This window comes from Urocitellus parryii, chromosome X (genome assembly GCF_045843805.1).
Source record: "Urocitellus parryii isolate mUroPar1 chromosome X, mUroPar1.hap1, whole genome shotgun sequence".
Taxonomy (NCBI): domain Eukaryota; kingdom Metazoa; phylum Chordata; class Mammalia; order Rodentia; family Sciuridae; genus Urocitellus; species Urocitellus parryii.
The window spans coordinates 67,685,000-67,697,522 of record NC_135547.1 but is presented as its reverse complement, the minus strand read 5'-3'; positions in this window follow the sequence as shown (position 1 = coordinate 67,697,522).

Genomic DNA, 12,523 nt, shown 5'->3' with positions numbered 1-12,523 from the left:
GTGATGGCCACACATCATAGTGAATATTTTTAAACTACCGAATTATATGCTTTAAAATTGTAGCATTAGCAATCACTCCCAATTTTCCCCCATCTCACTGTATCTCTAGTCAACCCCTGGTCAACTATGCAGTTCCATATATGTACCTATTTAGGACACTTCATGTAGATAGAATCGTACAATATATTGCCATTTTGTGTCTGGCTTCTTTCATTTAGTATAATATTTTCAAGTTTTACCCATGTGGTAGCATGTCTCAATAGTTCATTTTCCCATATTTTTAACAGTGCATTATAGTTGTACATAACGGTGGAATTTGTTGTTACACATTCAAGCACACACACAATATAACAATATAATTTGGCCAATATCATTCTCCAGTATCAGAGTGAATCCCACCATCATGTATATCCTCAAGAATGGGGTCCTAACTAGAATAAGATATAGTCCATGCTTGTGTAATTATATCACAATGGATTATACTATCATACATAACTAAAAAGAACCAATAATAAATAAGCAGTTCATTTTTATGAGCAAGTGACATTCTATTGCATGGTTTTATAGCATATTTAACCACTTATCGACATTCATTGTTCATTTGGGCTGTTTGCACTTCTTGGCTATCATCAACAATTGTTCTATAAATATGTCAGCATACATTTTCTTCTAAGAGTGGAGTCGCTAGATCATATGGTAATTATGTTTAACAATATGCTTATAATTATTATATATTTCTGATGATTTGACCCTTTTGTCATTAGAAAAATTCCTCTTTATCTCTAATAACTTTTTGTGTTAAAATATATTTTAATTATTAATATAGCCATTCTGGTTGTTTTTCACTTGTTTGCATGATATGTCTTTTCCTTTCCCGTACTCACATTTTATCTTTGAATTTATAATGTGTCTGTTGTAGACAGCACAGAGATAAATTTACTTTCATTATTCAGTCTGACCACCTCTGTTTTCATTATATTGTTTAATTCTTTCATATTTAATACTATTATTCATATGGTTATATTCACACCTAGACATTTTGTTATTTTCTACATATCTCATTGTGTCTCATTTCCAGTCATGTTTCCTCTTTCTTTTGCATTGAGTGAACATTTTTAGTTTAACTTTTGAGTTAATTTATATACATATGCACCTTGCATAATTATCACTCAAAACTCAGTCCAATAGCTATTATATATACATATATATTTACATCATAAGCATACATTACACATATATGTAACATATGTATATAAATTTTAGTATATATATGGTGTGTGTATGGGGGCTGATGATCAAACCCACGGCTTTACACATGCTGAGGAAGTTCTCTACCACTAAAGTTACATCTCTAACCCTTTATCAGATGTATTTTAGTTTTTTCACCTGGCTGATTTATGGCTTAAAATATATATTCTTAATTTATTCAGATTGCACTTAGATTTATGCAAACTTAATTCTAAAAAGATACACAAAAATGTTATTATATAGCTGCATTTTTTCCTCTTTATATTATTTTTATAAATTAAGTCTACATGTATTACAAAATGAGCATTCCATTGTTATCATTATTCTTTTATATATTTTATGGTTTTAAAAATGATGATAAAATAGAAAATATATATATGAATTTTGTTATATTATCCTTCCAATGTATAATTTTTGGTAATATTTATTTCTTCCTCTGTATTAACGTTATCACTGGGTATCATTTTTTCACTCCAATAATCTTAGCTACCACCCACCTCCTTTGTATCTTTTCTATATGTTGTACTCCCATGGTATGATTACTTTCATTTTATTTCATGCATTATTTTTTAAAATAAGAGAAGAAAGGAGAAGCTATATGTAATTATGTTATCTCATTTTTTTGTTGTCCTCAGTTTATTGACATTCTTTTGTCTTCATGTACATTTGTATTCCTTTTATATTTGTATTCTCTTATTACTTATTGTATAATGGGTTCTCTAGAGACACATTTTTTGAGCTTTTGTTTGTCTGGAAATGTGTAATTTTTATCTTCACTCCTGAAAGAAATCTTTACTTCATATGTAATTCTTAGCTGATTTTTTATGAATATATTTGAATATGCTGCTTTACTAACTTCTAGTTCCTATAGTTTATGATGAGAAGTTGCTGCTTTCAATATTTTCTTTGTTTTTATTTTTTGAGTTTGAATATGTTGTGTCTAGGTATGGATCTCTTTGAATTTGTAATATTTGGAGTTTATTTATATTTTTTAAAAATGTGGACTAAAACATTATTTTCATGTTTCCAGCCATTATTCCTTCAAATATTATGTTGAATATTTTTCAGCCTCTTTCTCCCCTCTTCTTTTGGAACTTCCATGATATAATCATTGGTATGCTTGATGGTATCCCATAAGACTCAGTATTTTATTCATTTTTCTTCATTCTTTTTCCTGTTTCTCTGATTAAAAAATACCAATTGTTTTATCTTCATGTTTATCAATTCTTCTACATGCTTTAATCTGCTCCTTTGTATTTGTAGTAAATTGTATTTCAGTTTCTTTTATTTTGTTTTACTTTAAACTGTAAAATTTCAATTTCATCTTGAACAATTTCCCTCTATTAGTATTCTGTCATTGGTGAAACATTATCTTCATACCTTATTTTAATTCTTCAGACATGGTTTCCTTAGTTCTTTGAATATATTTTAAATAGTTAATTTAAGCCCCTTATTTATTAAATCTATTGTCTGGGCTGTCTCAGGGACAGTTTCTATTAATTGCCTTGTAGTTTTCCCTTTTGTATGTTATACTTTCTTGGTTCTTTATATTTCTTATAGTTTTCTTTATTGTAGGTCTTATAGTTTTCTGTTTTAATTATATAATGTGGCTATTTTAGAAATTAAATTTTTGCCATTCCCCGGGGTTTGTTATTTTTGCTATTTGTGGTCATTTCTATTTTGTTATTGTTGTTTGTTTATATAGTATAGTGACTTTGATAAAACTTATTCTATATTTTAAATGTAACTTCTACAAATGCTTTATTGTGTATGGCCACTAAAGTCTATGCTCAATTAATTTAATAGTCATGCAATGATTGGACCAAAATTTCCTGGAACTAGTAGATCTTCCAAGTCTTTTTAATAGAATCTGTATACATGTTTTAACAGACCTTTAATACTCAGCCTGGTAGTTTGAAATTTGGTGTAGACTTCACTTTTTCCCTGTGTAGTCTTAAAGTCTGCAAGAACTGAAAACTTAATGTCTTCTTAGATCTTTCTTTATAGTGTGCACAGCCCTGGGCAGGCACTGGCCCTACACATTGTGGGTTGTATTCTAGGTTTTTAAAAACATACTGCAGTTTTTAAAAGCACCATAAGGATTTCTTATTCTCTCGTTTTTCCTTTTAAACATTTTGTGTAAGCAGTTTGCTCTACTTGTTAAATCCCAATTCTGACACCCATAGTCTTAATTTCTGATAAATAAAAACATTTTTAACAAAAGCCCCAGGGGAAATGCTGTTTATACTGGGAAATATTTTAGGTCCAACAAGCTCTATTAGCATTGTTTCCAAGGAATTTCCGGCCAGTCCTATTATGACAGTTCTCTAGGAATGCTGATTTTGAAACCTTCCAACACCATTCTATGCATTCCAATGGATGATAAACTGATGGTTTTGAACATCCTTGCAAACCATTGGTTTTTAAGGTTACTCCAGGTCTCAGGAGAGGGTGATAGTAGAGCAAGGCACTGGGATTGTGGCTCAGTGCCCCAGCACATGTGAGGCACTGGGTTTGATCCTTAGCACCACATAATAAATAAATAAATAAATATAATTAAGTTTTGATGTCCAAAAAAAGAAATGACAACTTGATAGCTAAGTTTGTTAAAAAAATACAATACTTTAGCTAATTTCCAGAAATTCTGAAAAGTTTGATTTTGAGCAATTCATCATTGTTCTTGTTGCTTTTATAGGAGAAAACTTCTAAAGTGCCTATTCCACCATTTAATTGAATCTTGAACCTGAGTACACATCTTTTTAATATTCTAATGTGAAACAAATTGGAAGTATGCATTAAGTACTTTAGTTGCACATGATGGTTATTTCAAAGGAAAACACTTGAAAACTTATTTAAACTTTGTGTTTAAACTAGATAATTTTTCAGGAACACTTTTACTCAATAGAAGTACTGAAAGAAAGTTATGACTATTTAAATTTGTGTATCAAAAGATCTAGTCTTTTAATGATCAATGTGAGCCTGACTTCAAGGAAAAACAACTGACAGATATTTGTTGCCAATGATAAACCTTCAATTTTCAAATAAAAATTAAAACTTTGAAAAATACATATCCATCATCATCTCATAAACCTAACACTTTCTTGTAAACTTCTATTGCTTAAAGAGATTTCTGATTAAATCAGCAGTGATAATAACAAATGCATTTTTGAGACAGTATAGTATAAAATTTGCATAGTTCTGTGTCTTAATCTATTTTCTGTTGGTATAACAAAGTACCCATGAAACTAGTAATTTAAAAAGAAAAGAAATTTACTCTGTATCATATTTCTGAAGGCTGGGAAGTGCAAGAGTACAGGACTAGCATCAGTTTAGCCTCTGGTGAGGGCCATGTGTTGTTGTAACTCATGGAGGAAAATAGAAAACCAAATAGGTGCATTTGGAATGGAGAAAAGGAGTCTCAACTCCTATGAAAATTAACCCATTCCTGTGAGAAAGGAATTAACCCACTAATGACAGTTTTGCCTCATGACCTAAATACTTTCCACTAAGTCCCCTCACCCAATATCACTGCATTGAAGAATTAAGGTTACAATACCCTCAAACCATAAGCCCCCATTGAGCCAATATTTACAAAAGGTCAATGAATGTTTTAATGTTTAGAATATGAATGAAATAGTCATTTGAAATGTAAGATAGATCACTGGATTTTAATGAAAAAGGAGGGATCACAAATATAATTTTCATCTATTTCAACAGGTGAAATTAGAATTGTTGAAAAAAAATTTCCCAATGATCAGTCCTGGTGATTGATAAATTTAGTAAGGCTAAATTTATATATAAATTTATATATATAAACATATATATAAATTTATATAAACATATATATATAAATTTGTATATAAATACAAATTTGAGAAAAATAATCCTCTTCAAATTCCCTCTATATTCATTCTTACTGGTTTTGCCTGAATTTATGCTCTTATTACCTTAAATTTAAATTATTGATATATGCTTCAAAAGAGCTCAGAGCCTCCTGTTTGTCCCTTTTCTGCAATCCATTATGTGTACTGTTGTAACAGTGATTTTTCAAGGAATAATAGTTTGGAGCCAAAACAATAGAGCCAAACAGACGTGGATCATAATCTTATCTCTCCCAATGACTTGTTTTATGATCTTATGGAAGTTAACTAACCCCTCTATATTTCAGTTCTCTCATATACAAGATGGGAGATAATATTAGTTCCTGCTCCATGGAATTGGATTGAAGAATTAATAAATGAAATTATGTGTGTAAATTGCCTAGAATGGTGACAGTTCATAGAAAGTATTCAATAAATAATAGTTTCAATTTCCCTCCCCCTAGCTGTGCTTACAACCCATAAGTAACTTCCTGTTATCTATATTCTGAGAACTTTGTTGCCTGTTTCCACCCTCAAAGCATCTTCTACACTGTTTCCTAACATGTACTATTTTCAGACAAAATTTTGTCCTCATCACACAAATTATATATGCTTACTTCCCATTCTCTTTCCTGTAATTCCTTGACTTCTCCCTATCTTTAAATTTGCTGAATTTTAATATTCAGATGTTGCTCCATAGTTTTATTATGTTTCCTTATGTTCTATATATTTGCTTTTCTGTGTGTATGTTTAAATAAGAATTTTTAAATCTTGACTACTTCAGACTTAAGCAATATTATCCATGAAATCACAGCTTTGAATTACTAATTCTATTATATTTTAAAGCCTTAAAATAAATACATAACTTTAAACCTTTTTAAAAGCTATTCTTTATACCACATAAAATGCAAAAACGTTTTATGCCTCTGGTAGGATATGTTCTCCTCACTGGGAAATACTGCTTAACCCAAACTTTGCATATTAAGCAAGAACTAGCAAAACTTCCCAAAGAGTTTCAGTTCATGGTGAATTCATTTTCTTAATTTCTACACAATGTAATACAAATCATATACTATGCTGTGTTTCCTAATCAGTGTCTTAATGATCACTTAACTGTAGACACTTGTAGGATAGGAAATCTATGTTATGCTGCTTTTCAACCCTAACTCATTATTTAAAAAATTGCTCATTGCCATAGCTCACTAAGTATTTGTTGAATAATTAGTTAAAAAGCACAGAGGAATACTCTGTAGATATATAATCAGATATCAGACATGGGAATCCTTGAAGACAGTTTATTTAAAGCAATTCATGTTTACTAATTCTAATACAAAAAGAAATAAAGTTACATCTCACATTGTCCTTTATTTTATTACTTTTTTTCCTAGAAAGGATTGATAGTGGCTTAAAGTATGTATACTAGGATTAAAGGTAAATGAACTAAAAAAGAAAAATGAGCAAGTTCATAGACATTGATCCATGAAAGAAGCCAATCTAGAAAAGCAATATAAGAGGATCTCTATGGTTGCTACTAGTAATCTTTAAATTGCTTCCAAGTTTTTCAGCACACCAGATAGAAAGAGACACACAACCAGTTGCTCAACCACTATCCATGGGATTCAAATTAAACCAGTTGTTTAATAACAATCTAGTTTTTCCTGATACTAAAATTGAATAGTTCTTCCTAAAAACTAGAGTATTTGGTAATGAATAATGCCCTCAAGAGCAGTTATTCTTCCTCTTCTACTGCTATTGTTAGACTAAAAAGCCTTTGAGGGGCTGGGGTTGTGGCTCAGTGGTAGAGTGCTTGCCTAGCACAGGTGAGGCCCTGGGTTCGATCCTCACCACCACATAAAAATAAAGATATTGTGTCCAACTACAACTAAAAAATAATTAAAAAGCCTTTGAAACATCAAATCATAAACTCTTCCCAGACTAGCGAAGATAAGAGCCACCAAATAAAGTGAACTCTGAGGGGAGACATAGGAAGAAGGGAAGCATTCACAATTGTGAGCAAAATGGGACAGCTGGACTACTATTTAAACTCTTATGACTAAAATATTTATTAATTGGTTCCAGGTGATAATAATCATTAATCCTAACTAACAACTAGAAGACTTTGTTCTGCAAATTAATTGGAGATGATAAATTATCAGGTTTTCTTGATTTGACCACAGCTTTGCTCCCTTTAAATAACACGTGAATTTACCTGAGTTGAATTGTTTTTTGCCTGATAGGGATGCTGACTTCTGATCTTTATTTGCTTCCATTTTTAGGACCAATGACCAATGAGGGTACTTGCATTCAAGAAAGAAATGAAGTAATCTAAAAGGTTTAATATGTCATCTGTGAAATGAAGGTGGGATGTGGTGATGATAATTAATTGTCAGGAAATGATTCCTTTATTCCTGCTATTATAGGTTTTGGCTTTGAAGTTGAACAGGTCTGGACCTTTCTTTGTTCTGGGACAGATAATACCCTAGAAGAACTGGCTCACACTGTTCAAACTCACAAGGGGCATATTTGTATCAGAAAGCCAATTTAATAATTTATAGTGAGGAACAGACCTGCCAAATGGCCTGAGATGTGTGTTGGCCTGTCAATGTATTCTCTTCTCAGTAAGGATTCCAAGTCAGAAAACTAAATTAATAACAGATTGGAGGTGAATAAATATATGAAATCAGAATTAGGAAGAGGACTGCAAGGTCAAGCTTGTTTCATTTGACATACATCAGCCAGGATGCGTACCCTCTCTTTTTGCCAGTTCTCATAAGTTATGGTCTTATCATCAATCAGCCCAACCTCGTAGTTTCCAATGCTGAAAGCTTTTCTTTTCCATCCCTTGATGTTCTAGTGATTTTTATTGGACATCTCTTAGTGTCAGGCATAGTTCCATCTAGCTCTCTAATGGTTCTGGTTTTATATGAGCTTGTTGCAGATCCAGGTTACTCTCCTACAAGAATGTTACCATCTACTTCCTTCTTTAATCCTTCTTATCTGTGAACCAGAACACTACCCTTTTACCTAATCCACAATAATTTATTTTTTCTCCTTTGCTATACTTATTACTCACAAGGCTCTTTGGAGCCTGGGTTCTGAGTTTGGTTCCCTTGCACACTCATAGTAGTTTGTGCTGCTTTGCAAGCCTTGTTTCTAAGAATTGCTCTTAGATTTGGCTGAGGCTGTTGGCTCCAAGTGTGTGATATTTATTTGCATACTTGTGAAGCTCCCATAGGCAATATACATAATAATAAGAATCTCAGTACATTGGATGGAGATTCTGTAATCAATACTGTTCATTTATATACTTATGCATTCTTTGAGCATTTATTTATTCATTCATTCTCTCACTTATTCATTCAATAAATATTCATGGAAATGCCTTGTGCTGGACTAGTTAGCAATACAGAGATAACTCAGACATGGTCTTTGTCCTCAAACAGTTTACAGTATTGTAGAGGGATAAGAAGGTACAAAAACAACTGAACTGCACATTAAATTATGAGTCTAAACATGAAGGGGTTGGGAGAAAGGTACAGCTTAAGAACAGCTTAAGCAAAAGTTGTCTGACTTGTATTCCCAAGGTTTCTCAGCCTTTTCCCTCAGGATTAAATAGCAACTTTCCCTTCAGTAAACCTACAGATTTTGCTTCAAAGTCTCATCTTGCCACTGAACCTTCTGGAATCTAGTGAAATAAACATGGGTTGTGGTGGAAGGGCCTAGGGTGAGAAACATTAAGAAAGGCTAGTATGCATTCATTGTTTGAATGTGCATGGCTTTTGACTTCCTTTACTTTGAATTTCTGTGCGCCAATGAAATAAAACAGAAATAAAACTAGACCAGCGTCATTGCTCAAGGGACTTACCTTTATTCTGTGCAAATAAGGTTTCTGTGGTGAGGCCCAAATGTACTCAACTTCCTCTTTAAAGAAGCATTTCTTTTCAGTTATCAACAGGATATGTATGTGCCACTCAGAATTAGGCTTTTTTACTCCTAGCTCCTTGCAAAGAAACAAGAGTGCTTGTCCGGCCTGAACTCCAGGTAAGTTATAGTCTAGGACCTGGGGTATTAGTGGTTCCATGTGAAAGGACTGGTGGGAGCATGAAAATCAGAACAGGCAAATGTAGGAACAGTGTCTGAATTGAAATGACCCCTGGTTTCTCATGTCAGAATTCTTACAGCAGGAGCAAGGGTGATTGCCTTTTTGTCTGACCAGAATTCCAAGTTAGGGTTAATGCCATTAGTCCCCACCATTACACGAGGAACATAGAGTCTATGGTGCAGCTCAGCCTTTGCTAAGTGTTGTGGTGGAAGGGGCTAGGGTGAGAAACGTCTTTGTAAATTGGGACCAAGACTTATAGGAAAAAATGGTAAGCAAAGAGTTGTTTTTAGTTCTACTCATTGGGACAATTTGATATACTTAGCCAATAAAATAGGATTTGGGTTAATGCTGTGTTTAGTTTATCTAGTTGTATAATGAAGGAAAAATTTTAAACAAACTTTTTGATTTGGTAAGTTTAGCTTGCAGAGATACTAAGACAAATAATCATTTCCTTCAGGAGAAATGAAAGAAAGTAATATTATTGATTTTGGAACTAAAAATGATCTTTGAGATGAAAATCCCTTGCAATACAGATGAGGAAACTGAGAACCAGTGAGGTGAAGACAGAATCACCCTGCAAGTTAGTGACAGAATTAGAAATAAGATCCATGTGTTCTAACTCATGTTCCTTTTCCCCTACAGTAGGCTGCATCTTCCAGAGAATACTGTAAATGAATTTATGACCCTAATGATTTTTAGATTAGAAAAAGAGAAAATATATCATGTATAATCTGTTCACCTTGATCCTTTGGAAGGTACTTTTTTACCCAATTTTATCTGTACTGAATAGCAAAGCCTCAAATTGAGGCATTTATCTTTTCGGTTATTATTATTATTGAGTGCTAACATTTCTCCAGTTCTGAGACAAAATGACTAGGTCAAAAGAAAATTTCCAGTTGGGTAGTCCCTGACAGTGGATTGTGAAAATTCAGTTGGCACCAGGATCGGTCTATACAGGGATAACAAGCTTTGTTGTACTTTTTGTGCGGAATAGTCTCAGATCCAAGGATCCAAGGATATTTTTATTTTGCTTCTTCAAGTACAGTGGGGAGGCTTTGCCATTTTTATTAATTTTGGAGTTCCTCTGGGCAATTAAAATATGTTAAAATTATTCACAGCTAAAGTAAATTATACACAGGAATATTGAGGTGGCTAGTGACTTCAGTTATACTGATAATCAGGTCATTCATGTAGGACAGTTATGTTTTTAGTGGTTTCTATTGAACACAGATTCTTCTTTGGTCAAATGCATTTATTTTTGAGTCCAAATGGGAAAGCTGTTGAGTTAAATCCTAGCAGTAGTGGAGCATAATACTCCAAATGAATGAACACAATTATGGGTGGTTTGGGTGGTGATTGTTGATTAGCTGTATATGAGGTGAGTTGGAGTCCTATGAGGCAGGACAGTCTATAGCCCTCTATTATATTTAACAAAAAGGACAAAGATATTTGTTATGAACCCACACTTTCTAAGAGTTCCACCAATCAGGGAAATGTCTGGCAGGGGGTCTATATTAAAAAGAAAACTTTTGGCCAAAAAGATTCTTATACTTCGGACGAGGATATTTTGTAGGGAAGTTTTCACCTATTATTCATTCACATGCTTCACAGGTAGAGTGATGAAGTAGACAGATCGATACATAAGAAGTGAAGAAGTCTGGATTATAGTTCAAGTTCTGCCAATGACTCATTTTGTGGCCTTGAGCAAATTGCTTCTTTTGTATGTATCTCAATAATTTCACCTATAATAATGGGAAAAGGGTTAGAATAGATGGTCCTAGTGTACAATAATTGGAGTCTAGGTGTTCAGTACCTGATAAAAGTTATATATCATGGACTGGTAAATAATGGGAATATAGTAGGGAAATCTAATTAGAGAAAGTGTTCTGAACATGTATTTCAGATTTTCAAGACAAGTCAGTAATCTTTACCAATGCCCACTATTTTCTTTCAAAAAAAGATTATCAAAAGAAATTTAACTTTTGGATCACAGATAAGTATATTTTTTCTTACATAATTTTCTTTCTTCAAAGAATATATGATAGGATATAAACAATAAACAGAGCAAAGGGTTCTGAAATCTGATTTCCACAATAACTCTGTATACAAGTAAAGAGGAAATGAACTTATATTTATTTACTGCTTACTGTGTACCAGAAATGAAAATTAGTACATTCACATATATTTTCCATCTACACAATGATCTATGTATCAGAAACTAAAATTTTACTTTTGCATATGGGAAAACTGATGTCCAAAGATATGAATTGAATTATTTCAAACTAGATAGCCAATAAATAAGTCATGATATAATCCTAAGTCTGCCCAAAATGCATAATTCTTTCCTCTTCTAAAATGCTGCTCCGATTGAAAACATATCTAATTAGGCCTCCTTCTAAATCATTAAAAATTGAATAGATCCATGTATGGAAGGTCAAATTCAAAATTTGAGATGTTAGTTTTTAAATGATCTAATCGCTTTAATTCATTTTCAGGATAAATATAATTTTTACTTCCTTTATTTGACAGAAAAAAAAATGTATAGACTTCCAGAATATATCCAAATCTCTGTGCTTCTGACGTCAAGAAGGGTTATTTGGAGTCGATGTGTATTAATTCAGGAAATTACAGTTTCCAATTTTAGATGCTCCTCTTTGGCTCTGGCTGTGACTGAGAGAAAAACACCAGGGTTATGAAGATCAAACTAGCTTAGGTAATTCTTGTGGGATAAGTTTAAAAAAATATATGTTAAGTTCCCAAATGGCCTGTAAAGGTTGTTCCCCATTAACAAACTTCTTTCTCTATTTAGTTTCTCTTCCTTAAAAATGATAAACACAGAGATTGGCCCTAACACCAATGAAAATAGAAGTAAATTTGAGAACTTGGTTACTTAGTGGTGCTACTTACTTAATGATAATAGGTGAAAAGAGGAGGGGGATTGAGGAGGGTGAAGGCTTGTAGAGTAGGGAGTAAGGAAAGTTGGTTGGGAAAGGCACCTGAATTTTTTTTATATGTTTCTAGAACCTGAATTCTATCCTCCTGATTTTGCCACTTGATAATTTAACAGCTTCAGGTAAATGAAAAAAAAAATCGCTTCTTTGAGCCTCAGTTTCCTCATCCATAAGTTAGATATGATATTCCCTGATCTGTTTATTCATAATAGATCTTTTCAATGAAGATAAATGTCAATTGTATGCAGATGTACTTATAATGCATTAAGTATAAATCAGTAGACACACACTTATAATGCATTATTAAGTATAAATGTCAGCTGAGGTGTTATTGGCTATATTAGGAATGGCAGTGACAGTGC